At 41.5% G+C, this 22,129-nt stretch overlaps 1 long non-coding RNA gene across 3 annotated transcripts; it reads left to right on the top strand.

Moving 5' to 3' along the window:
* Positions 1-2,369: 2,369 nt before the first annotated feature.
* Positions 2,370-21,902, top strand: LOC310762514. Of its 3 annotated transcripts, none has more exons than XR_014548048.1 (4): positions 2,378-2,416; positions 2,511-2,589; positions 21,156-21,248; positions 21,822-21,902. It is a non-coding gene; the product is annotated as an uncharacterized lncRNA (long non-coding RNA). The 3 variants fall into 3 exon arrangements; XR_014548049.1 differs by adding an exon at positions 3,029-3,073 and having other exon boundaries at positions 2,390-2,589; XR_014548050.1 differs by lacking the exons at positions 21,156-21,248; positions 21,822-21,902 and adding an exon at positions 3,029-3,191 and having other exon boundaries at positions 2,370-2,416.
* Positions 21,903-22,129: the final 227 nt, after the last annotated feature.

Genomic DNA, 22,129 nt, shown 5'->3' with positions numbered 1-22,129 from the left:
CCAGAAAAAAAAAGTTGCAATAAAATTAGAGATGTGTTCAATTATCCATAGGAGATTCCAGGACATTATTAGCCTATTCACCCTAACACTTATCTTCAATTGCACACAGCAGCAAGAGAAAGGATTTAGGTTACATTTTAGTAATCCTAAATCTTGTGCGTAGTGGGTTTTATCAAAAACTGGAGCACTTGTTACTATAATTTAGCTACAAAAATATACAGCGTTTTTTAACCTGACTTCAATGCAGAAAAGCAGCTTTTAAGCAGTGTGAGGAAGTTTGGGTTGTCAGATGAGATTTCCAGCCTCGCTTGTGAGTTTCACTGATTTTGGGTGGATTTGTCAAATATTAACGTTGCTTAAGTCCCCAACACCGCCCCTTTTTCTTTTTCTTTTTACTTTACAAAAATAGCATCTTAGGCTGCAGCCTTAACCACGACTACTCAGAAGGTACTTCTTATGCAATTCCTTGGTGCTTACTTACAGGCAAACCGAGTTAGAATTGTAGCCCAATGCATATGTAAGAATTTCACACTGGTGAGAGAGACAGTGTGGTGTAATGGTTAATGTGTTAGGAGACCAGGCCTCCTAAGGTAACTGCCACCCAAACACTGGGATAGTTCAGTCGCTAGAGTAAGGACTCAGCTACATTAGAAAAAAAACACCCCAAAACAAACAGTGCTTTGGATGTGTTATAAAGATGCAACACCAGATGGCGATGGAGAGCAAAAAAAACACCTTTGCAGTTTTACATAGAGCTTTTCCCCCTTTTTGTTATAACAATTTATGGCTTTGTAGCATCCCCCCCCCCCCGGTGTGTAGATTCATCCCAATAGACTCTGAATCTCAGGAACCTTGGAGGTTTTTAAACAAAGGTAGGACTGCCATCTGTCAGGGATTCTGTAGCTATGATTACTGCATTGCAGGGGGTTGCAACAGAAAAACAGGGGTCAGCAAACTTTTTCAGCAGGGGGGGGCGGTCCACTGTCCCTCAGAACTTGTGGGGGGCTAGACTATATTTTTTGGGGGGGATAATGAATGAATTCCTATGCCCCACAAATAACCCAGAGGTGCATTTTAAATAAAAGGACACATTCTACTCATGTAAAAACATACTGATTCCTGGACCATCCACAGGCCGGATTTAGAAGGCAATTGGGCTGGATCCGGCCCCTGGGCCTTAGTTTGCCTACCCATGTACCGGTAATAGATGGATTCCTACTCAAAAATTATATGACTCAGTATATGAACAAGACAGGATATTGCTGTTTTACATGTTTCCCTTTGCACTCAGCCTTTGTTGTGAGTCTTTTCAGAGATCTGAATAAGGACCTCTGTTTTTGAAAATATATAAAAGCAGAGTAAAATTCCACAAAGGGTTCCACTTTTACATGAAAAGGAAGTGCTGTACTGCTGAGCTGAACCCACTCCCCAAACCCGCAACATGGATGCAGCACTTTATGAAAACCTAACGCAGGGCCCAGCATTTAAACCAAGCACCCTGGAGCCTCTTTTCCATTTCTGTATGACGGGTCTTCTCAATTTCCTCATTTCAATGTAAATTTTGTGTGAAGCATCACTTTGTAAAACCAGGTGAAAGATCTGGTGGTTTGTTGTTTTCTTGTCACGGGGATGGTTGCAGTCTATTACTTCCTGTTCCGAAGCAAAATAACATGTTTTTTTAGGAAACTGTGCTTTCAGATTTGCCGGCTGCTCAAAAAGCATGTCAGTTCTGATACAACTCCAGGAATGCATACATGGTTTTGGGGGGGGGAATTTATTCCGTTGTAAACAGAATGCTAAAGACAAAAATCTATGAACCTTGAGACAGTCAGTTATGCACCTGCAGCTAGGGAAGCTGACTTCAAATGTTAAGGCTGGGCTAAAATCTCCCAACCCAGTTTCATGGGTGAAAATATTCTTCCTCTGTGAAAATGGGGCCAGGGCAGTAATTTTCTAGGGATTTCCTGGAATTTTTTTGGGTGGCATTAGTTGCTTGTCTGTACTTTGCATGTACTTTACATGTACTCATGTAATCTCACGTACTCATGTAATCACTATTGCCACATTAAACTGCCATAGCTCCCTCCCCAATTCTTGAGAACTGTTAAGGGTGTTGAGAGTTGTTAAAAGACCTCTGCTCTCCTCACAGAGCTGAATTTTCAAGAGTGGTTTCCTGGGAACTCTGGGAATTGTAGGTGTATGGTGGTGGTGGGGGGATTGAAGGGGGTCTCCTAAAAATTCTCAGCACCCTTAACTCAATGCACTTTCCAGCATTCTTTGGCGGAAGCCATAACTGTTTCATCATAGTGCTTGAAATGTGTCACACAGATGGGGCTTCCAATCTAGTCTATCAATTGCACATGGGATTAGACTGATTGCACCTATCAGTACGCATAGGATTATCCTAGGGATGGAGGTGAATTTCATTTCATTTCACATTTTTAAAAGGAAACCGACCTAATGTGCACCTCCCAAATTAATACACAGATTGTCATGTGATTATTCTTCAGATTTCACATGCCTCTGAATTTTGTAATCCACTTCCCATCCGAAAAAGCTTTTGGAAATCCATTTAAAATGCATTTGAAGGTAAAAATGCATGTAGAATGTGACATTATAATACATATTTTAATGCATATTTTAATATGAATTTGTAAGTTCTTGCATTGTTGTTAGGTTTGTTTGTTTGTTTGTTTGTTTGTTTTTAAAAAATAATATGTAGAAATGAATGATGCAAAATTGACAGAGGCTGTTTTATTATGTTTTTATATGTAATGGAAACCACCCAGAGTAGCTGGGGCAACCCAGTCAGATAGGCAGAGAATAATAATAATAATCATAATAATAATAATAATAATAATATTGACCTTGGGAATGGTACAGCATTTCTTAATTGAATTTCCTGAAACCTATTTCCATAAAGAACAATTGAAGAGTTCCAGTGAAAATGAGCAAATTATATATTCCAAAAGGATGCCTGGAAATGATGCTACTGTATTCCTAGTTGTACTTTCTCTCCTCTCCACAGCGTTCTAACAGTCTCCTCCCTAATTATTGCTGAAGAGAAGTTACAGTAAGGATCTCTCAATTAATAGAAAACCCAGAGAATGAGTGGACTGGCTGCCAAGCAAGGCCATGTCTTCCAGAGCTTGCATTCATTAATTGGCACCACCTTTGATTTGAGCCATGTATTATCACCTCACTTCTGTCTTTCAAGCTTGCCAGATTTTGCTAATTTAATGCCGTCATGCTGAAGTTAATTAGGATTTGATGGCATCTCAGTTGGGTAACATTGCCTGAATTCGGGGAAATCAGAAATGACATCTTACGTTGACCATAAAGTGAAATTCAGAGTTGGTGCTATCCCCAGTCTCAGCTGACAAAGGAAATGATCCAAAAAGAGGTTTGGTACCTATGCAAACCTATTTATTCAGAAATAAGCTTCACTGAAGTCAGGGACATATAGCAGTAACAGGAGGGCACAGCAGAGCATTGCAGTCTTGGGACACAACCTGCTCCACTGCTAGGCCTTTATTAGGCCACCTAACAGAGTACTACAATTTAAAATTAAGAATTAAAAACAAACCACGGAGCCCAGGGCTTGCCGATTGGAAGGTCGGCGGTTCGAATCCCCGTGACGGGGTGAGCTCCTGTTGCTCAGTCCCTGCTCCTGTCAACCTAGCAGTTTGAAAGCACGTCAAAGTGCAAGTAGATAAATAGGTACTGCTCCAGCAGGAAGGTAAACAGCGTTTCCATGCACTGCTCTGGTTTGCCAGAAGCGGCTTAGTCATGCTGGCCACATGACCCAAAAGCTGTACGCCGGCTCCCTCGGCCAGTAAAGCGAGATGAGCGCCGCAACCCCAGAGTCGTCCGCGACTCAACCTAATGGTCAGGGGTCCCTTTACCTTTACCTTTACAGTAACAGGCATAGGGCATAGCTGTCAACTTTTCCCTTTTCTTGCAAGGAATCCTATTTGGAATAAGGGAATTTCCCTTAAAAAAGGGGAAATGTTGACAGCTATTGCATAGGGTGAGCCATATATGTATGTTGCACACACATACATCACCCCAGCTTTCTATGTACATATATTTCTCAAGGTGGCTTAATAATTGAGATCAGAAGAAGAAGAAGAAGAAGAAGAAGAAGAAGAAGAAGAGGAGGAGGAGTTTGGATTTGATATCCCGCCTTTCACTCCCTTTTAAGGAGTCTCAAAGCGGCTAACATTCTCCTTTCCCTTCCTCCCCCACAACAAACACTCTGTGAGGTGAGTGGGGCTGAGAGACTTCAAAGAAGTGTGACTGGCCCAAGGTCACCCAGCAGCTGCATGTGGAGGAGCGGAGACGCGAACCTGGTTCCCCAGATTATGAGACTACCGTTCTTAACCACTACACCACACTGGCTCTCATCTAAAAACATTAGGTAAGGTAGAAAAGTTAAAGGGCCCCTGGACAGTGAAGTCCAGTCCCAGGTGACCATGGGGTTGCGGCGCTCATCTCGCTTTTCATGCCGAGGAAGCCGGCATTTGTCCACGGACAGCTTTCCGGGTCATGTGACCAGCAGGACAAAACCGCTTCCGGTGCAATGGAACACCGTGACAGAAGCCAGAGCGTACATAAATGCCGTTTACCTTCCCGCCGCAGTGGTACCTACAGTATTTATCTACTTGCACTGGCATGCTTTCGAACTGCGAGGTTGGCAGGAGCTGGGACAGAGCAACAGGAGCTCATTCCGTCATGGGGATTCAAACAGCCGACCTTCTGATCAGCAAAGCCCAAGTGGCTCAGTGGTTTAGACATTAAGTACGGCTGAAACAAGGTTTTGAATTTGCTGAATTTGTTTGGAGTTAAGTGGAACACAAAAAAGGGGGATGTGAGGAGGTCAAGACAGAGGGGTATGGAACTTTATAAATTTAAGAAAGAGTGTTTTTCCTTTTTCTGTTTTTCTATTTTTCTTTTTCTTTTTTTCTGTCATATATTTTTGTTTTTCTTGAGCTTTATGTATGGAAATGATGCATTTTGAAATGATGAAATTCTTTGTTTTGTAAAATCTTAATAAATATGTATTTAAAAAAAAAAATAAAAAAATAAATAACAGAGGTATGGCAGATCAAGAACGAGTCTTCAACAACTTCTTTCTAGCCAGGCAAATGAAAACCCTGCCAATTTTTTTAAAAAAATAAATTTACTGGTATATTAACCTATAGTTAAGAGATGCAGAACTGAGTCATGTAATGTTGTATCATCACAGACAGAGGGGCAGCCAATAGTGTATATTTACTTTGAACAAAGATTGGGCAACAAATAGGAAAAAATTGAACTGTAAGAAAGAGATTAGATGATATAATTGGTTGTCCTCCATCCCTAACTTTTTTCACTCCATCCTAATTCAGAGTGCTATGTGATAGTAGTGATCTATTCCAAAGAAAAATAGACTCGAAACAGATTAATGAAGGTTCGAGACACATTAATGAAAAGCTGTATTGCTGATGTATAGCCTAGTTACTGATTTATCTCGTCAGCTGAAGATCTTTGAGTCTTTCCGACATCTGGTAGACGATTGTCATGGTATCAATAAATGAAATAAATTCTGTCAAGTGAAACTTTTTGGATGAAAATATAGCCCGAGTTAAATGTACACTTTTCAACAGAAGCTTTGCAAAATGAGCAGGAAATATTACAAATAGAATGAAAATGATTGCATTTGACACCATCTAAACTGGCCAAAATGTACAGGACAAGTGACAAACTATGTTGGAAATGTAAGGAACATGAGGAGTTTTTCTACCATATGTGGTGGACTTGCACCAAAGTTAAAGCTTATTGGGACATGATATACAATGAACTAAAAAAATGCTTAAAAATACATTTCTAAAAAAATCAGAGGCCTTCTTATTAGGTATTATTGGGGATGAAATCCCCCAAAAGGACCACAATTTATTCCTTTACGTCACAACGGCAGCAAGAATACTCTTAGCCCAGAAATGGAAGCAACAACATTAAGTGAATGGCAGAGTAAGATGATGGAATACGCAGAACTGGCAAGATTGTCCAGGAAGGTTCGAGACCAGCGAGACCAACTGTTCAAAAAAGACTGGAGTAAATTTATAATATATTTAAAAGACCATTGTAAAAATCTGGCAACGCTAACAGGATTGATTTAAAGGTTTTTGCAAATAGAATTTGGAACTTATTTACAATTGCATAGTATGTGGATTTAAGTAAGATAAAGTAAATAAGAGAAAATAGAAATGCGAAGAAGATAGGAAATGTAATTAGAAAGCTATCTAGGCGGAAGGGAGGAAGGAGCGGACTCGAGAGAGTCAGAATATATGTGAGTGTCAGGGGTTCGGGAGCAGGAGCACAGGGGAGAGAGGAAATGGAGAGTGAGGGGGAGGAATCCGAAGGCAGCGTAGGGGAGTATGACAGTGACCCGAGAGATTCCATGAGCTTCTCCAGCGAATCAGAAGATTCCCAGAAGGGGGCGCCGATGGTCAGGGCAAGGGGGGTCCCAGGGAGGACGCACCAGAAACAAGGAGCCAGCAGGGAACCCCAAAGCAGCAGCGGGGGATCAGGACCAGTTTCCCCACCAGAGCGTAGTGGGGGGGGAAGAGTCACATGTGTCAGGACCAGCGTCTCCTCCAGCGGGGAGAGGAGATGAGTCAGGGCTGACCACGCCTCCATCAGAGAGTGGGGGAATGGAGGGGAGGTCAGTTGCAGCTAGCCCCCCCGAAGAGGGAAGCAGTGACAGCAGCAGTGAAACGGTCAGGAGGAAAGCTGCTGGCTGGGTGCGCGCGCCAAGTTCAAATGTGCAGGCGCGGAGGACAGCAGGAGACCCGGATGGGGAACCAGCTCCTAAAGCCCGCCGGAGGGAGGGAGAAGGCTCAGGGGAATCAGCGTCAGAAGAGGCTAGAAAGGGCGAGACCCCGGCGGGCAGGCGGACCCAGAGGAGGAAAGAGCAGCGGAAAAGGTGGAGCAAGGCGAGGGTCTTAAATTGGTGTACAGGGGGAGGAGATTCAGACGGATCATCAGCGGTCTAACAGTTGAGACGTAGAGCTGCGCGCTGCGGCTCTGGAAGTGAAACTGAACTTCAATAAAGACTTTTGTACTTAACAACGAAGCAGCGTTGGTCCTTTGTGAGCTGGGACCTTGGGCAGCTCTGACAGTGAGGATAAGAAATGTTGATGTTCTTTGTATTGAAATCGAAAACTAATAAATATTATTGAAGCGGGGGGAAAGAGCAGGAAATATTACTAGGTTGTATCCAATGTAGTGCTTTGGAGATTGTTTCATTGGTGAAAGCATTTCTGCATGCTCGATGGAAAGATTCCCTTTTCTTTCCCCACAACTGGTGGTTCTCATGACCTCCCAGAGCACATTGGGGATGGTGCAGGAAGCACACAATGGGAGAAGAGGGGGTGAATCCTGTTGCACTAGCAGGAATCATTGCGTTGGCTTCCACTACTGCAATGATTTAGTTGAATATGGCCTAAGTATTCTGGTTGTGCATATACTGTACAGACTAGAACTTTCATAGAGTCCAACCCCCTGCAATGCAGAAATCTCAGCTAATGCATCCATGACAGATGGCCAGCTGTGGCGTTTGCCCTCCTAGGTGGGTCATAAGGAAAGGGTTAAATGGGTGTGAAGTGATTGGCCAGTGGGAACCCAAGGGGAAGAGTTAGAGTTAGAGTTGGAGTTGTTTGGAGGTCAGCTGGGAGTTGGAGAAGGAAGAGGGAGGATAAGTCTATGGGTTGGTCGAGCTGTGTTGTGAGAGAGTGAGAGAAACTGATAGGAGGAGTCAGATAGACAGTTGGGATAATCAGTTAGCAGTTATTAGGAAAGGTATAGGCCGGTATAGAAACTAAGATTAAGAAACTGACAAGAAAAATTATCTGAAACCATAAACTTGTTAAGGCTTATAAAAGAAACTTGCTTATTTGATTTAATGTTAACAACTGTCTGGACTCTGTGTCTACCCGAGAGAAACGGGTTGGTGGCAGCGGGAAAGCAATCACAGTGGTGGCACAGGGATCAATAGACCGTCAAACGTCCGGGAACCCTGTGTGATCGCCACACCAACCAACCTCCACTTTAAAAAAATCCTCCAAGGAAGGAGAATCCACAACCTCCCGAGGGAGACTGTTCCACTTGCACTGTTGCATGCAGTTTGAGAATTCATGCAGAAATAATTTGTAAGGGGAATGGCATTGGGGAAAAGGATCATATCTCAGGGGTAGAGCACATGTGCATGCAGAAGGTCCCAGATTAATCCCCGTTGACTACAGGTAGGGTTGGAAGACCATGGAACCCTGGACCCCTGAGCTAGATTGGCCAATTGTCTGATTCACCTTTGTTCCTATGTGTGGGGATTTACAAATGATTGCATATTTACGTTCCAAGCATGAGGCACAGAAGCCACGTTACACTATAATTTTGTTGGCACAGGGATCAGCATACCGTACTCTAACATCTGACTGATATCACTAGCTTTGTCTGCAACCCTGTAACAAAGCCAAGCAAGAAGGATGGTGAACTTGCAGCCCTTTGGATATTGTCAGACTACAACTCCCATCATCCTTTGCCATTCTAGCCATACTAGTTGGGGGTGATGGAACTCTCACCTTTTTTACATGGACAGAGCAGCTGTATCAGTTTCCAAAATAGCACCTTTATATAAGACTTTCTCTCGCATTCATTTTATACTACTTTGTTATTTTAAGGATTTGTGGGAGCTGAGAGATAGGATGGCCGTTACCGAAGCCTGGCTGAATCTGATTCCTTCAGCTATTTTAGAAGGAAGGTTCAGAAATATGCCAGACTCTGAATGTGCCTGTCCTTGTGCTTCAAACCAGGATGAAGATCTTGTACACACTATTATATATTGTCCTTTATAAATGCATCAAGAGAGCAATATCTGGTATGGATTTTAGGGAGAGGACTGAAAATGAGTTTGCAGTTTATATGCTGAGTGTTGTTGGTTTTTTGTATCTTTATCTTAGATCTTGTGATTTATGTCAAAAATATTTGCATTTGTTTTATGCTTTTATTCATTTTGTTTTTTTACATTATTTTATTCCGTTCTGCATGAATTAATCTTAATTCATCCTACTTCGTTTTAATAGAAAATTTTGTTTTAACATGTGTTGAAAGAGGAAGAATATTTCCTTTTTAAAGTGGCATGCTGTGATCTGTGATGGAAATATACCATTTTATGTTTGCTTATGTTACAATTTATTTGGGTCAAAATTGTCTTCTACTGATGTTACTTGGTGTTACTTTCATTCTATTGTTTTGTGATAGTCTAGTGACTAGATACAATAGCTTGTTGGTGCTGGACAGCCATATAAGGTGGCCCCACCAAAGCTTCTACCCTTCTTGTGTTTTTTGCAACATCCCTTCTCAAACTCTTATAGCAGTATGCTTGGCACTTGAATTTTGGGTGCACCTCAATAGATCTTTAGTGCACCTTTCTTCCTACTTTACACTATTCTTAATTTGATTGCACGCCAAGGCCCCAGGGCCTGCAGTTCTGTTATATAATAAACACACGGATACAAAAAATTTAGGCCAATGGGATAAAATAGGCCACAACTTTATTGGGTAGAGATGTGAGCGGTTTGGCTTAGGCCAGGCATGTCCAAAGTCCATTTTGGGAGCCTAATCTGGTGTGCCGGTCGGTTTAATCCAGCCCCTGTGGCAGTTTATTTCCTAGGGTAAAATCCTAAAAAAAAAACCCCAAACCCCAACAACTTCAACCCTAAAAAAAGCTAAACAACTGAAAATCATAAAAAAAAGCTCAACAACTTTGGTCGGCCCTTTGGTCAGCCCTCACGGCCCTTCACTTCATCAAATCTGGCCCCCTTTGAAAAAAAATTTGGACACCACTGGCTTAGACATTGGGTGAAACCAGACTATATCCCAACTCCTGCCTGTCTGCAGGGAGTCTCACTAAGGGTAAACCAGCAGTAGGGGGAACCCTAAGACATACATCAAATCGGGGCACCCCGGGGTCCCCTATGGGGTTATGGCATTGTTATGGCACACACCCAGGCTATGGACAGGATCCACACCCCTGGATCCCTTTAACAGGATATCCTTATAGAGGAGGGGCAGGCGAACGCTAAAATCTCCCCTCCCATAAACAAAGGCTTACCCAATGCCTAACATTACAAAGTTGTGGCGATTGCTACAAGGTAGACGAAAACCAAATGGCTGGTGCCAATTTGTCAAGTGGAAAAATTCCTACACAGCCCCATCTTTTTTTTTAATGTATTCTTTTTTTAAAAAAATCCTCCATTGAAGTTCATAGATATCATACAGTATCTTAAATCCACACATACAAAGAAAAAAATAACCTTACATAAATTTACCGTTAAATATTAAATTACTCTTTCCATATATTTTCTAACTAAACTAAGATAAATAAAATAAAATAAAATAAAATAAAATAAAATAAAATAGACTTCCCATCATTTCCCAATGTAATTAACGTTTGTAATTTTGAATGTACTTATAATTATTACCTTCCTCTTAATATATTTTCTAATGCTTTCTTACAACATGTCGTACCATTTTTCCTTATTTCTTAATACAGTGATACCTCGGGTTAAGTACTTAATTCGTTCCAGAGGTCTGTTCTTAACCTGAAACTGTTCTTAACCTGAAGCACCACTTTAGCTAATGGGGCCTCCTGCTGCCGCCATGCAGCCGGAGCACGATTTCTGTTCTTATCCTGAAGCAAAGTTCTTAACCTGAAGCACTATTTCTGGGTTAGTGGAGTGTGTAACCTGAAGCTTATGTAACCTCAAGCGTATGTAACCTGAGGTACCACTGTATTTACTTTACACAAGGGTCATTCGAACGCTGCCATAGATATTATATCACTGTTACATTGTTACCCAGCCCCATCAATATTGCGGCCAACATATGTCCATACCAAGGTCGCTGTCATAACAATGCATAAAAAGAGGGTGGGTTGGCTGGGAGATCTGGCAAGGATCCCCACCTCCCACTAGCCATGTAGAGGTTTTTGATTTGGCTGTTTAATTTTATTGGCATTCAGGGTAGGCAAGAAAGCTGAATTGAGTATTGGTAGGCACACGAAGGCGTGTTTGGGTGGAGAGCCACTTCCTAGCGTCATCTGCCTTCAGGAGCTACTTGCTGTGGTGGTCTTATAGCCTAACTGGTGTCACCTGCTGAATGGTGAAGCATGGGGGTGGCTGGCACTGGTCATGTCAAGCACAACCTTTCCCGCCCGACCTGGCCACAGTGATCCATGCGACAGTCACCTCCAGGCTTGACTACTGTAATCCGCTCTGCCCTTGAAGCTGTCCCAGAAACTCCAGTGGGTGCAGAATGCTGCAGCGAGGCTCCTCACGGGGTCTCTGCCATGGGTGCATATTCACCCAGTGCTTTTCCAGCTGCACTGGCTCCCAGGGGAGTACAGGGTCAGATTTAAGGTGCTGCTTTTGACCTTTAAAGCCCTTCATGGCCTAGGACCCTCGTACCTACGGGACCGCCTCTCCCTGGTATGCCCCATGGAAGACCTTAAGGTCCATAAATAGCAACACCCTAGTGGTCCCGGGCCCTAAGGAAGTTAGATTAGCCTCAACCAGAGCCAGGGCCTTTTCAACACTGTCTCATGAGACCAGGGCTCTGCGGGATCTGATTTCTTTCCGCAAGGCCTGTAACACAGAGTTGATCCACCTGGCCTTTGGCTTAGAATCAGTTTGATGCCCTCCCACTCTTTCTTTTTCCTTTCTCTTCCTGTGAAGAGGCTGCATCTTAATGTTCTAATGTTGTATTTTAATCTTGTTTTTAAATTGTATTTTAATCAACTTGTTTTTATTATTCGTTGTTAGCTGCCCTGAGCCCGGTCTTGGCTGGGGAGGGCGGGGTATAAATTATTATTATTATTATTATTATTATTATTATTATTATTATTATTATTATTATTTCCATTTAAGGGAGATCAAAATTTTGCCTCCCATCATGGCAGTTTGGGTGATAGAATCTGATCTGGGCTTGGTTTTGCCTTTTTCTGCCGTCAGGAGATAATTCCTCATTGCCTGTGCAGGTTACACCTGCCTGTACTTGTTTTGTCTAATTGGCATTTCATTTTTTGTTATGTTTTATAATAATAATATAATAATAATTTATTATTTATACCCCACCCAACTGGCTGGGTTTCCCCAGCCACTCTGGGCGGCTTCCAACAGAATATTAAAATACAATAATCTATTAAACATTAAAAGCTTCCCTAAACAGGGCTGCCTTCATATAATCTCCACCCAACTCTTGTTGAGTCTTCACTTTGGCTGTGGGACAAATAAAGGAATTTATTGATTCCACTGAAATTCCCCAGATAGTTTATGTGAAGGTGAACTGCAACAATTTTAGATGATGGCAGCTTCCTAAAAGATATCTGTGTCCTGTCCTAATTGCAAAAAATCTGTCTGAAAGCTGTGCTTTAAGATTGGTCTCTTACCTCATTTCAGGACATGCCTGAATTAGCAAATGTGATTCCAGTTCAAAATCACTGCTCTCCACTTTTGAGCAATATGCAGTCCATTAATAACACAAATGTCAGACTTCTTGGGTCTGCCACATACTATCCCCGCATCCCACTCCCAAGCAAGAATTTAATAAGCAATTAATTGCTGAAATGATGCATAGCTATCTGCAAGAACCAATTCTAGAAACTGCAAGGACTTCAATTCTATTAGAAAATAAAATGGAGTTTGTGTGCTATTTTTGAATGTGTGAGAGACCACAGAAGTCAAGGGAATCTAGTGGGTGATGTTATTATTGTAGGGTTTCAAATAAGAGAAATGACCAAAGTTAACTTTTGCTAAACAAACTTTAGGATTTATGAATGAACCCATAGGCACAAGTCTTTCCAAAGATGGCTTCCAGCAATCTTCAAGAAAATATGGCTTTGTGAGAGTGGCGTTGTATTTTTTTAGCACATTTATGCAAAAGTAACTCTGAGTTCAGTGGGACTCATTCTCTAGTAATAGTGTCTGTTTGGGATAAATTCTGATTGAACTCAGGAGGACATATGTCTGAGTAGTCTCAGTCATACATTCAATCTGCGGGGGTTATTGCCTCATAGAAGTTATCCTGAGATTTTGTTGTTGGCATTCATCTGTGGAAGAAGAAGAGTTTGGATTTGATATCCCGCCTTTCACTCCCCTTCAGGAGTCTCAAAGCGGCTAACATTCTCCTTTCCCTTCCTACGCCACAACAAACACTCTGTGAGGTGAGTGGAGCTGAGAGACTTCAAAGAAGTGTGACTGGCCCAAGGTCACCCAGCAGCTGCATGTGGAGGAGCGGAGACGCGAACCCGGTTCACCAGATTACGAGACTACCGCTCTTAACCACTACACCATACTGGAAGAGTGCGCCTTCAGGGCTGATGTCAAACTGTTGGAGTGTTGCAGTACTTGCTGTGGCTATAGAGAGATAATACTATATGTTCACACAAATTCAGAAATCCTTTGTATTTCAGCCACACAGCTACCGACTATCTGAGAACTTTGTTAGAAATGGGCCAAAAGTCCAAAACTTTGGCATTGCCAAAAAGGAATGTGGGGGGGGGGGGATGCGTATTCAGGACACATTGTCCTCACTATGAATTGGATTCACTGGCTCTCAGTTCCATTGACATATGATCAAATTTGATTGGCAGTGTAGCAAAATGACATTATCCTGTTCACTTCAAGATATCTGATTGGTTGAGATTGTTCATGGGATTATTCCAGCAATAAGATCATTTGATAATACTTTAAAAAAAAAAAAGCATTGGCTTGAAGAACAGCAACAGCAACTGGTAAAGGATACAATGGTAGTGATCAGAAGCTACAAATATGAACACTTATACAAGTTGCTTACAGAAAACTTGCTTATTCAGCATTCAGCCTGATTCCTTTGCAGAAACCACTTTGGTTAGTTATTGAACATTCATTCTGAATTGTTTGTGGGGAGATTATAGAATGTTACAGTGAACAATTGTTATTTCACACTTCAAAGTGCATTTTCCAGTGCATTTTCCCAACACTTTCTAGATCACAGAAAGCATGTTGTTTGGGGGAAAGCAGGTTTGTTGTCCAAGAGTGCTCTATCGGTTTTAGTTGTACAACCTGAATTTGCTAGTGTGTGATTTTACTGCACCTGGAAAATAATAATAATAATAATAATAATAATAATAATAATAATAATAATAATAATTTTTATTTATACCCCGCCCTCCCCAGCCAAGGCTGGGCTCAGGGCAGTTAACAAGCAATAATAAAAACAAGTTGAATGAACACAACTTTAAAACAAGATTAAAATACAACATTAAAACATTAAAATATTAAAATGCAGCCTCATAACAGAAGGAGAAAGGAAAAAGAAAAAGAAATATCAACAGTTTGGAAGCACACTCACTCTAGAGCAGGGGTCAGCAAACTTTTTCAGCAGGGGGCTGGTCCACTGTCCCTCAGACCTTGTTGGGGGCTGGACTATATTTTTTGGGGGGAAATGATGCAAGAGCACCGTTGGCTACTTACCTGTTTCTTGTGAGTGGCAGGGGTTGGCGGTAGTGGAGGGACGGTGAACGGTGCATGAAAGGGCTCCGGAGAGCAGCTGCTTTAAATGGCGGCCGCTTGAGCGCTGCTGCTGCTGGCACCAACAAAGCCCAGCCACCTTCCTCCTCTAGGCAGGGCGGGGAGAAACCAGGAGGAGGGAGGGAGGAGGCGCCGCCGCTGTGTGAGGGAGAGGGAAAGAACACGTGCACTGGCGATCCACGTGGTGGTTCCTGAACCATCCACAGGCCGGATCCAGAAGGCAATTGGGCCTGATCTGGCCCGCGGCCCTTAGTTTGCTTACCCATGCTTTAGAGTTTTGTTTGGAAATATTTATCCAGTCAATTCCTACTGAAAGCACTGGTTTCAACAAGAAGAATGAACCTGAAGGGCATTCCACCCTAGACATTATGGGTCTGGAACCTCCAAACATTCAGCACAACAGATCTGCTATTGTTTATGCTAGTAATTCCCAAACTACAGTGTCGCAAGAAAACTGCCAATATGGTTCAAGAAACAATTTAAGGATTATTAAGGATTAAGGATTTATTACTTTGCCCTCTTTTCTCCAATGTTATTTCATAAGAAACCTGTAAGTTGGCAAGGCTGAGAGGTAATGATTGGCCCACGGCCTAGTCAGCTTCATGGCAGTGGAGATTTCAACCTGAGACTCTCTAACCACTACAGGCATACCTCGGAGATATTGCGGGTTCAGTTCCAGACCACCACAAGAAAGCTAATATCACAATAAAGCATGCCTTAAAAAAAACACAACTCTAAAGTTTGTTGTTGCTGTTTTTTACTATAGTCTGTTAAGCCAGCCCCACTCCCCACCTGATTTAAAGGGCAGGAGAGGGGAAACTCAGCTCCAGCTCCAGACCAACCAGCTCCACTCCTGTGGCCAGAAGAGGGGGAACTTTATCCCCACTCCAAACCACAAATTAATAGAAGAAAGCAATGCCATTGGAGAGTAATACACCTCAGGCCACCTTCATAAGTGCTCAAAGAGGCTCCTGTGATTATTTCAAATGCAGCCATGAGCACAAAGTAGCCATCCACAAATTCATTTTGAAATATACAGGCATAACTTGTTTTATTGTGCTTTGCTTTACAGTGGTACCTCGGGTTAAGAACTTAATTCATTCTGGAGGTCTGTTCCTAAACTGAAACTGTTCTTAACCTGAGGTACCACTTTAGCTAATGGGGCCTCCCACTGCTGCCACACCGCCGCCATGCAATTTCTGTTCTCATCCTGAAGCAAAGTTCTTAACCCGAGGTACTATTTCTGGGTTAGCGGAGTCTGTTACCTGAAGCGTCTGCAACCTGAAGCGTCTGTAACCCGAGGTACCACTGTATTGCCCTTCACATCGCTTTACAAGCTGCAGGCAACCTAGCTGCTTCCTTCACTGGAGGTTTTCAAGCAGAGGTTGGACGGCCATCTACCATTGATGCTTCAGTTAGGATTCTTGCATTGCAGGGGGTTGGACTAGATGATCATCACGGTCCCTTCCATGAGTCTATGATTCTATGACACTTGTATGGAAAAGTTTTGAGTGTATGTGTGCTGGTGAGGAACATCATCCTGTTTTACAATAAATTACATGGCAATATGGGAACCAGTATTTCAAAAAAACACACCAGGCTATTGATTTCCGTGAAATATGAGGTGCTGCTGTTTTTTAGTTGGTGTAGGGAGGGGAGAATATGGTGGAGATAAATCAATTTCCTTGATTTAGCTAGATCATTCAGTTATCATACAACAGTAAAACTAAGTTAGCCAAAAGTTATATAATCTATGAAGGAAATTCCCAAGGTTAATATTTTTTCCACACAAAAAAATGATAATTAAAACCACTAAAGGAGTTTCTCCCCTCCCCCAGCAGCAGCCTAAAAATGTAAAGTATAATCAGTCAAATATTATATATATATGCACACATACCTCTGCTAAAGGGGAAGCTCTTAGCACAAAGCTGCGCTGTATTGATTTCCCTTTAAACAAGAAAAGGGAAGTGTCATGGGCTTAAAACTGAATACTCCAGCACAATTCTGCTTCACTGTTCAATACATGGAAATAAAGAAAGATATTAGAAGTTCTATTTCCATCTTCTGAGGCTGGATGGAAAATTAACTGATCAACAGGGAGGAAAATGAAATAAAAGTAGAACCAGATAACTTACAGTGAAAAGCAGTACGCCATATTACAAGTGGCAAAATAAACTGAGTGGCTAGTTCACAATACTTGCCCTTCATTCAGGAGTTACAACCTATCTGCATATTACAGTTGAATGGAATTAACAAAATCCACAGATTGGGTGGCATCCAGAATTTATGTGCGCAGAACTTTGGTAAGGGGACTTTCCAAGCAGAGGGGATGAGGGTGAAAATTTTGCTGAAATTTGCACCCTATGAAGCCCACATTTCTGAATTCTGTAATTTGGTTCTCCAACCAAGAAATGTGTACAACAAATGCTTCAGCTAGGGCAAATTGTGTATAAAATGCATGCTAGTGAAAAGATTATATAGAAATGCATTTTGTATATTGGGCAAAAATGAATGCTAACATGTATATTTAGGAGAAATTAGCCCTAAAATGTTGGTGAATTTTCATAAGGATTTTCAAAAAAAATGCAAAATGCTGTGGAACTGTAGAGAACTAAAGTTAAAATGGGAAAATATGACAGAATTGCCCACCCATAGCCTGCCGTGAACAATCTCGCCTGATGAGAAGACTCCACCCCTTTGAACTGTATTTATTCATTGTATGTTAACTTCCATTGTGCTCCACACTTATGTATTCTGTTTTAGATTGTTTCTTTGCAATACTGAATTTATTCATTGTTGCCTTTGTCCTATTTGTTTTGAATTTTTTACTTTTTATTTAATAGTAAGTATATGTTTGTTTTAAGCTGCTTTGCTCATTGTGGCAAATCAGCATATAATAATAGTACTGAAAGTAGTCAGGAACATGCTACCCAAAAGATCCTGGATAACATGCTGGGCAATCTGAGAGGGCGTACCAAATGTGAAAATTACCCTCCAGCATCACAATAAAAGATTATGGGCTAACTGCACGCTTTCTTTATTTTTGATTGGTTAAGTGTGTGCTTCCCCCATTTAAAGGGCCTGTCTCACCAGGTACTGATGGAGCCTTTGTCATTTCCTTCTAAAAAGACCCTCATGAAACATCCAGCGCTACTGCAGTTCTCCTTACTACTCTGAACGCTTGCTTAAGGACGTATTATTCTGCCTGCTGGTTGCCACATCTCTTTGAAAACTATTGTATTAACTTGGTCATTTCACTGCTCTTTTTTTGCCAGAAAAGTTCTCAAAATGACACTCCATTACATACCCTCCAACATGTTTCCAATGAAAATATGGACGTCCCATTCCATAATGATAATTTTACTATTTATACCCCACACATCTTACTGGGTTGCCCCAGCCAGTCACTCTGTGCAGCTACCAACATATATTAAAACATAATAAAACATTAAAAAAACACACTTCCCTATACAGGATTGTCTTCAGACAGCTCAGGGGTCAGATAACTCCATACTGTCCAACATTTACCCAGTGAAAATAGGGACATCCTAAGGAAAAGTGGGACATTCCAGGATCAAATCAGAAACTGAGACAGCTTCTCTAAATCAGGGAGGTCCCTGGAAAATAGGGACACTTGGAGGGTCTACCATTATGACTGCTTCTCATTTTGTTAAATTGTGGTTCCAGTTACAAGCAGTTTAATTAATGAGCATCATCAGCCCATGCAGATTTACAGTTTTACACATTCTGAATTGGCTGACAACAATGGGCAGGACTAAATTGGATTTTATTGCAATGTCTCCTTAGTTGTTATTGGATTAGCACATGATATAAATGTTCTGTAACCAATATGAGACAAATGACTAGAAGAACTGGGCTAACTCTTCACAAGTTGATTGCAAACAACTTCTTCTTTCTGAATCTTTTTAGAGACTTCATAGGAGAAGCTTGGGTTTTTCCTGAGAATTTTCTGAAATTTCAGAATGATCTGGCCCTTCCAGTTGTTTCCCTGCCAGCTCCATCACCCCTGTTGTGGTGTGTAGAACAGTTCTGTAAAATAGTGTTGCTGTCCATTTTAAAGAGTTATTTCTGGTTGTTGGGTCTATAGTAGGGTTGCCACCTTTGATCGGGGAAAAAATGGAACAGGTGGGGAGAAATGGGGGGCTAAAAATTTCTTTACCTGGTGTAGAAATGACCAAAGCAATCCATTACAATGGCACGCAGGGTTTATAGTGGTTTATTCCATGGTCTGAAGCTCAACATAAAAAAAAAATGAAGATCATGGCCACTGGGCCCATCAACTCCTGGCAAATAGAAGGGGAAGAAATGGAGGCAGTGAGAGATTTTACTTTCTTGGGCTCCATGATCACTGCAGATGGTGACAGCAGTCACAAAATTAAAAGACGCCTGCTCCTTGGGAGAAAGGCGATGGCAAACCTAGGCAGCATCTTAAAAAGCAGAGACATCACCTTGCCAACAAAGGTCCTAATAGTTAAAGCCAGTAGTGATGTATGGAAGTGAGAGCTGGACCATAAAGAAGGCCGATCGCCGAAGAATTGATGCTTTTGAATTATGGTGCTGGAGGAGACTCTTGAGAATCCCATGGATTGCAAGAAGATCAAACGCATCCATTCTTAAGGAAATTAGCCCTGAGTGCTCACTGGAAGGACAGATCCTGAAGCTGAGGCTCCAATACTTTGGCCACCTCATGAGAAGAGAAGACTCCCTGGAAAAGACCCAGATGTTGGGAAAGATTGAGGGCACAAGGAGAAGGGGACAACAGAGGACGAGATGGTTGGACAGTGTTCTCAAAGCTACCAGCATGAGTCTGACCAAACTGCGGGAGGCCGTGGAAGACAGGAGTGCCTGGCCTGCTCTGGTCCATGGGGTCACGAAAAGTCGGACACGACTAAACGACTAAACAACAACATTCCATGGCTGCACAGCAACTCTCTTTGTGCCCCCAGCTCTCTGCCAGAGCAAAATCAAGTCAATACAGACTGAGAGCAAAACTTTTCAGGGAAGTCACACAGATACTAGCACCATAGTAATGTTCAGCTAATCAGATTCACTGAAGGGCAAATTTCAGAAAGAAAGCCAAAGAAAGCAATGCAAATGAATAAGCGAACACTTTTAAAGAACTTGCAAATGAAGAAGAAGAAGAAAGTTGCCTTTACACTGCTGAAAATATTCCTGGAGACTGAGTATTGTCACCTTCCCCATAATATCCATACCAATGCCAAATGGATATTATTATGATCTTGAAACTAAGACCAAAAAAGAAAAGTGTTGAACTGTCACAAGCTTCTCTGCACTCTGCTGTAACAAAATTGATCTGCCAGCTGCTCTTGTCTTGCCTTTTAATCTGTCTGGGAAGTAGACTTGTTTGATAGCTTATCAAGCACCAAGTGGTTAGCATTTGAAAGCATTTGAGAAAGAACCTGATAAGGAAAACAGCACCTTTCCAATAGTGTCAATTAGGGAATGACATTTAGGGGTGAAAGATGCATTAAAATTTGATCTGTGCTTCAGTTAGCTATATAGTGACTGATTCTTCTTTGTAGTCTGTCTCAGCTGTAGTCCACAATTTCCCCAAGTTTCTTTTTTGAATTAAGTTTGTTTAGGAAACATCAAAAACCCAGTCCTAGCTTAGGTTATATTATGCTATGGAAAACATAGCACATTGTCTCCTTATTGTTCTGTGCTTTAGGAACATTATGATATTTTTGACCACTGGCTGGGTAGATGATCTAATTAGTGCAAATACTGCTGCTAGGCCAAATGCCCAAACAAGAGGCTAATGAATAATATATTTATTGCAATTGAAGCTTACCAAAGAATTCTTTTTTAAAAGGAAGAAATAAAGAAAACCACCACTTGGCTTGGGTGCTCTAGAAGGATTAGGAAACACTGAAGAGTATAAGAATTTTACAAATTAGATTCACACTGGGGTTTTAAAAAAAGAATATGTTGCCCCCGCCAAGGGGATTAAGTTGCAGGTCCAAAAGGAAGACCATCATTGAAGTATGCCTGCAGAATGTCACTATTTGTTTGGATCTGCGGTCTTCCCCCCCCAAAAAAACCACACAAACACACACAACTGTTTTTGAGTCACTCAATCCTCTCTCTGCTTCTGTGATTTGGGTTTCTGAGACACTGTATAACATGAAAGTCTGCACACTTTCTTAAAGGGAATCTAAAAATAACTGTAGGGTTTCTCCTCCCTTTTGGCAGAAGCAGATGAAATTTTCAGGCAAAGGATCCCCTAGAGAGTTGATTAAGTCAATCAAATTGAACCCTGATCACACAAGATTTTCAGTCACACAAAGGACTGCAACAATGTTCAGCTGAACATGCTTGCCTCTCTTCTGATTTTGAAAGAAGGCCATAATGGGGGTGTGGGCTCTATGTAAAAAAAAAACCTCTCAGGCCCCTCCACCTATTTTAGAATGCTAGAATCAGGCTATTTTCCTACTTGGCCTGTTCCCTCATACCAGTCCTATTGGGATGAATGTCCCTTTTTAATGTAACCCTTCCCATTTTCAGATAAAGCATGAATTCCCAAGGAAAGGCAATGCTTACAAGTGATTTCTTGTTGAACACTACTGATCTAAGCACTATCCTAAAATCGAAAGTTATGTAAGTATGTCTTGCATTTTAACAGTTTACAGGCTTCTAACATGCTCATTAAAATAAGGTCATTGCTTGAGTTTGAAAGTCAATTAACTCAGAAGGTGGAATGAAAAGTTCATGTTAATCCACTAATGTGCATCTCAGTGGCAATTAATTCAGATCTTTGTAGTGGTTCCAAGAAAGTAATTTACTCTTCTATAGGAAGCGTCTACAGATCCCCCCCCCCCATACTGGGGCATTCCATTATAATGAATAAATAATTGCTGCAGATTCATTTTGCAAAATTAGTATGTAAGCTTAGAATAACTCGGATCGATTTGTATCAATATTGATATTGTACCAAGCCAAGTAATGCATAAGGATCAGGTCTTTTCTTTCTTTTTCCCTATTAGATTTTGATTAAGACGCTTCGATATTTCACCTACATTTACTGGTTTTGTAAGAAAGCAGACATTATAAAGTAACCATCAGGCTTATGATTGCCAATAGTACAAAGGAACTCAAGGCATTCAACTTACTATTATGTATATTCTGATGAATTTTTGCTTTGCCATGCATGAAAACCCCATTACCTTCCAGGCGTTGCAAGTCACCTAAGAGCTCATCAATGTATATGCCTTCAGGCTGAACATGGACCATTTATTACAGAAGTGCATGGACCCCAAGGCTCACCTTGTGTATTAAAACAAAACAACAAAACACAACTGCTGGTAACTGTTCTTTGCACATTCTGCTTCAGTCAGTTCCCATTCACTATAATGGAGAACCTAAAAATTGCTATGATTTCCCTTTGAGGCCAAAGTGAATGAAATTTACAGGAACATTATCCTTTCTAAAGTGGGATAAGTCTGCCAGAGTATTTTGAATAATTCAGTATTTTGAATGAA

Source organism: Podarcis filfolensis, assembly GCF_964270895.1.
Source record: "Podarcis filfolensis genome assembly, chromosome: 5".
Classification (NCBI taxonomy): Eukaryota; Metazoa; Chordata; class Lepidosauria; order Squamata; family Lacertidae; genus Podarcis; species Podarcis filfolensis.
This window is presented reverse-complemented; position numbering and strand designations above follow the sequence as displayed.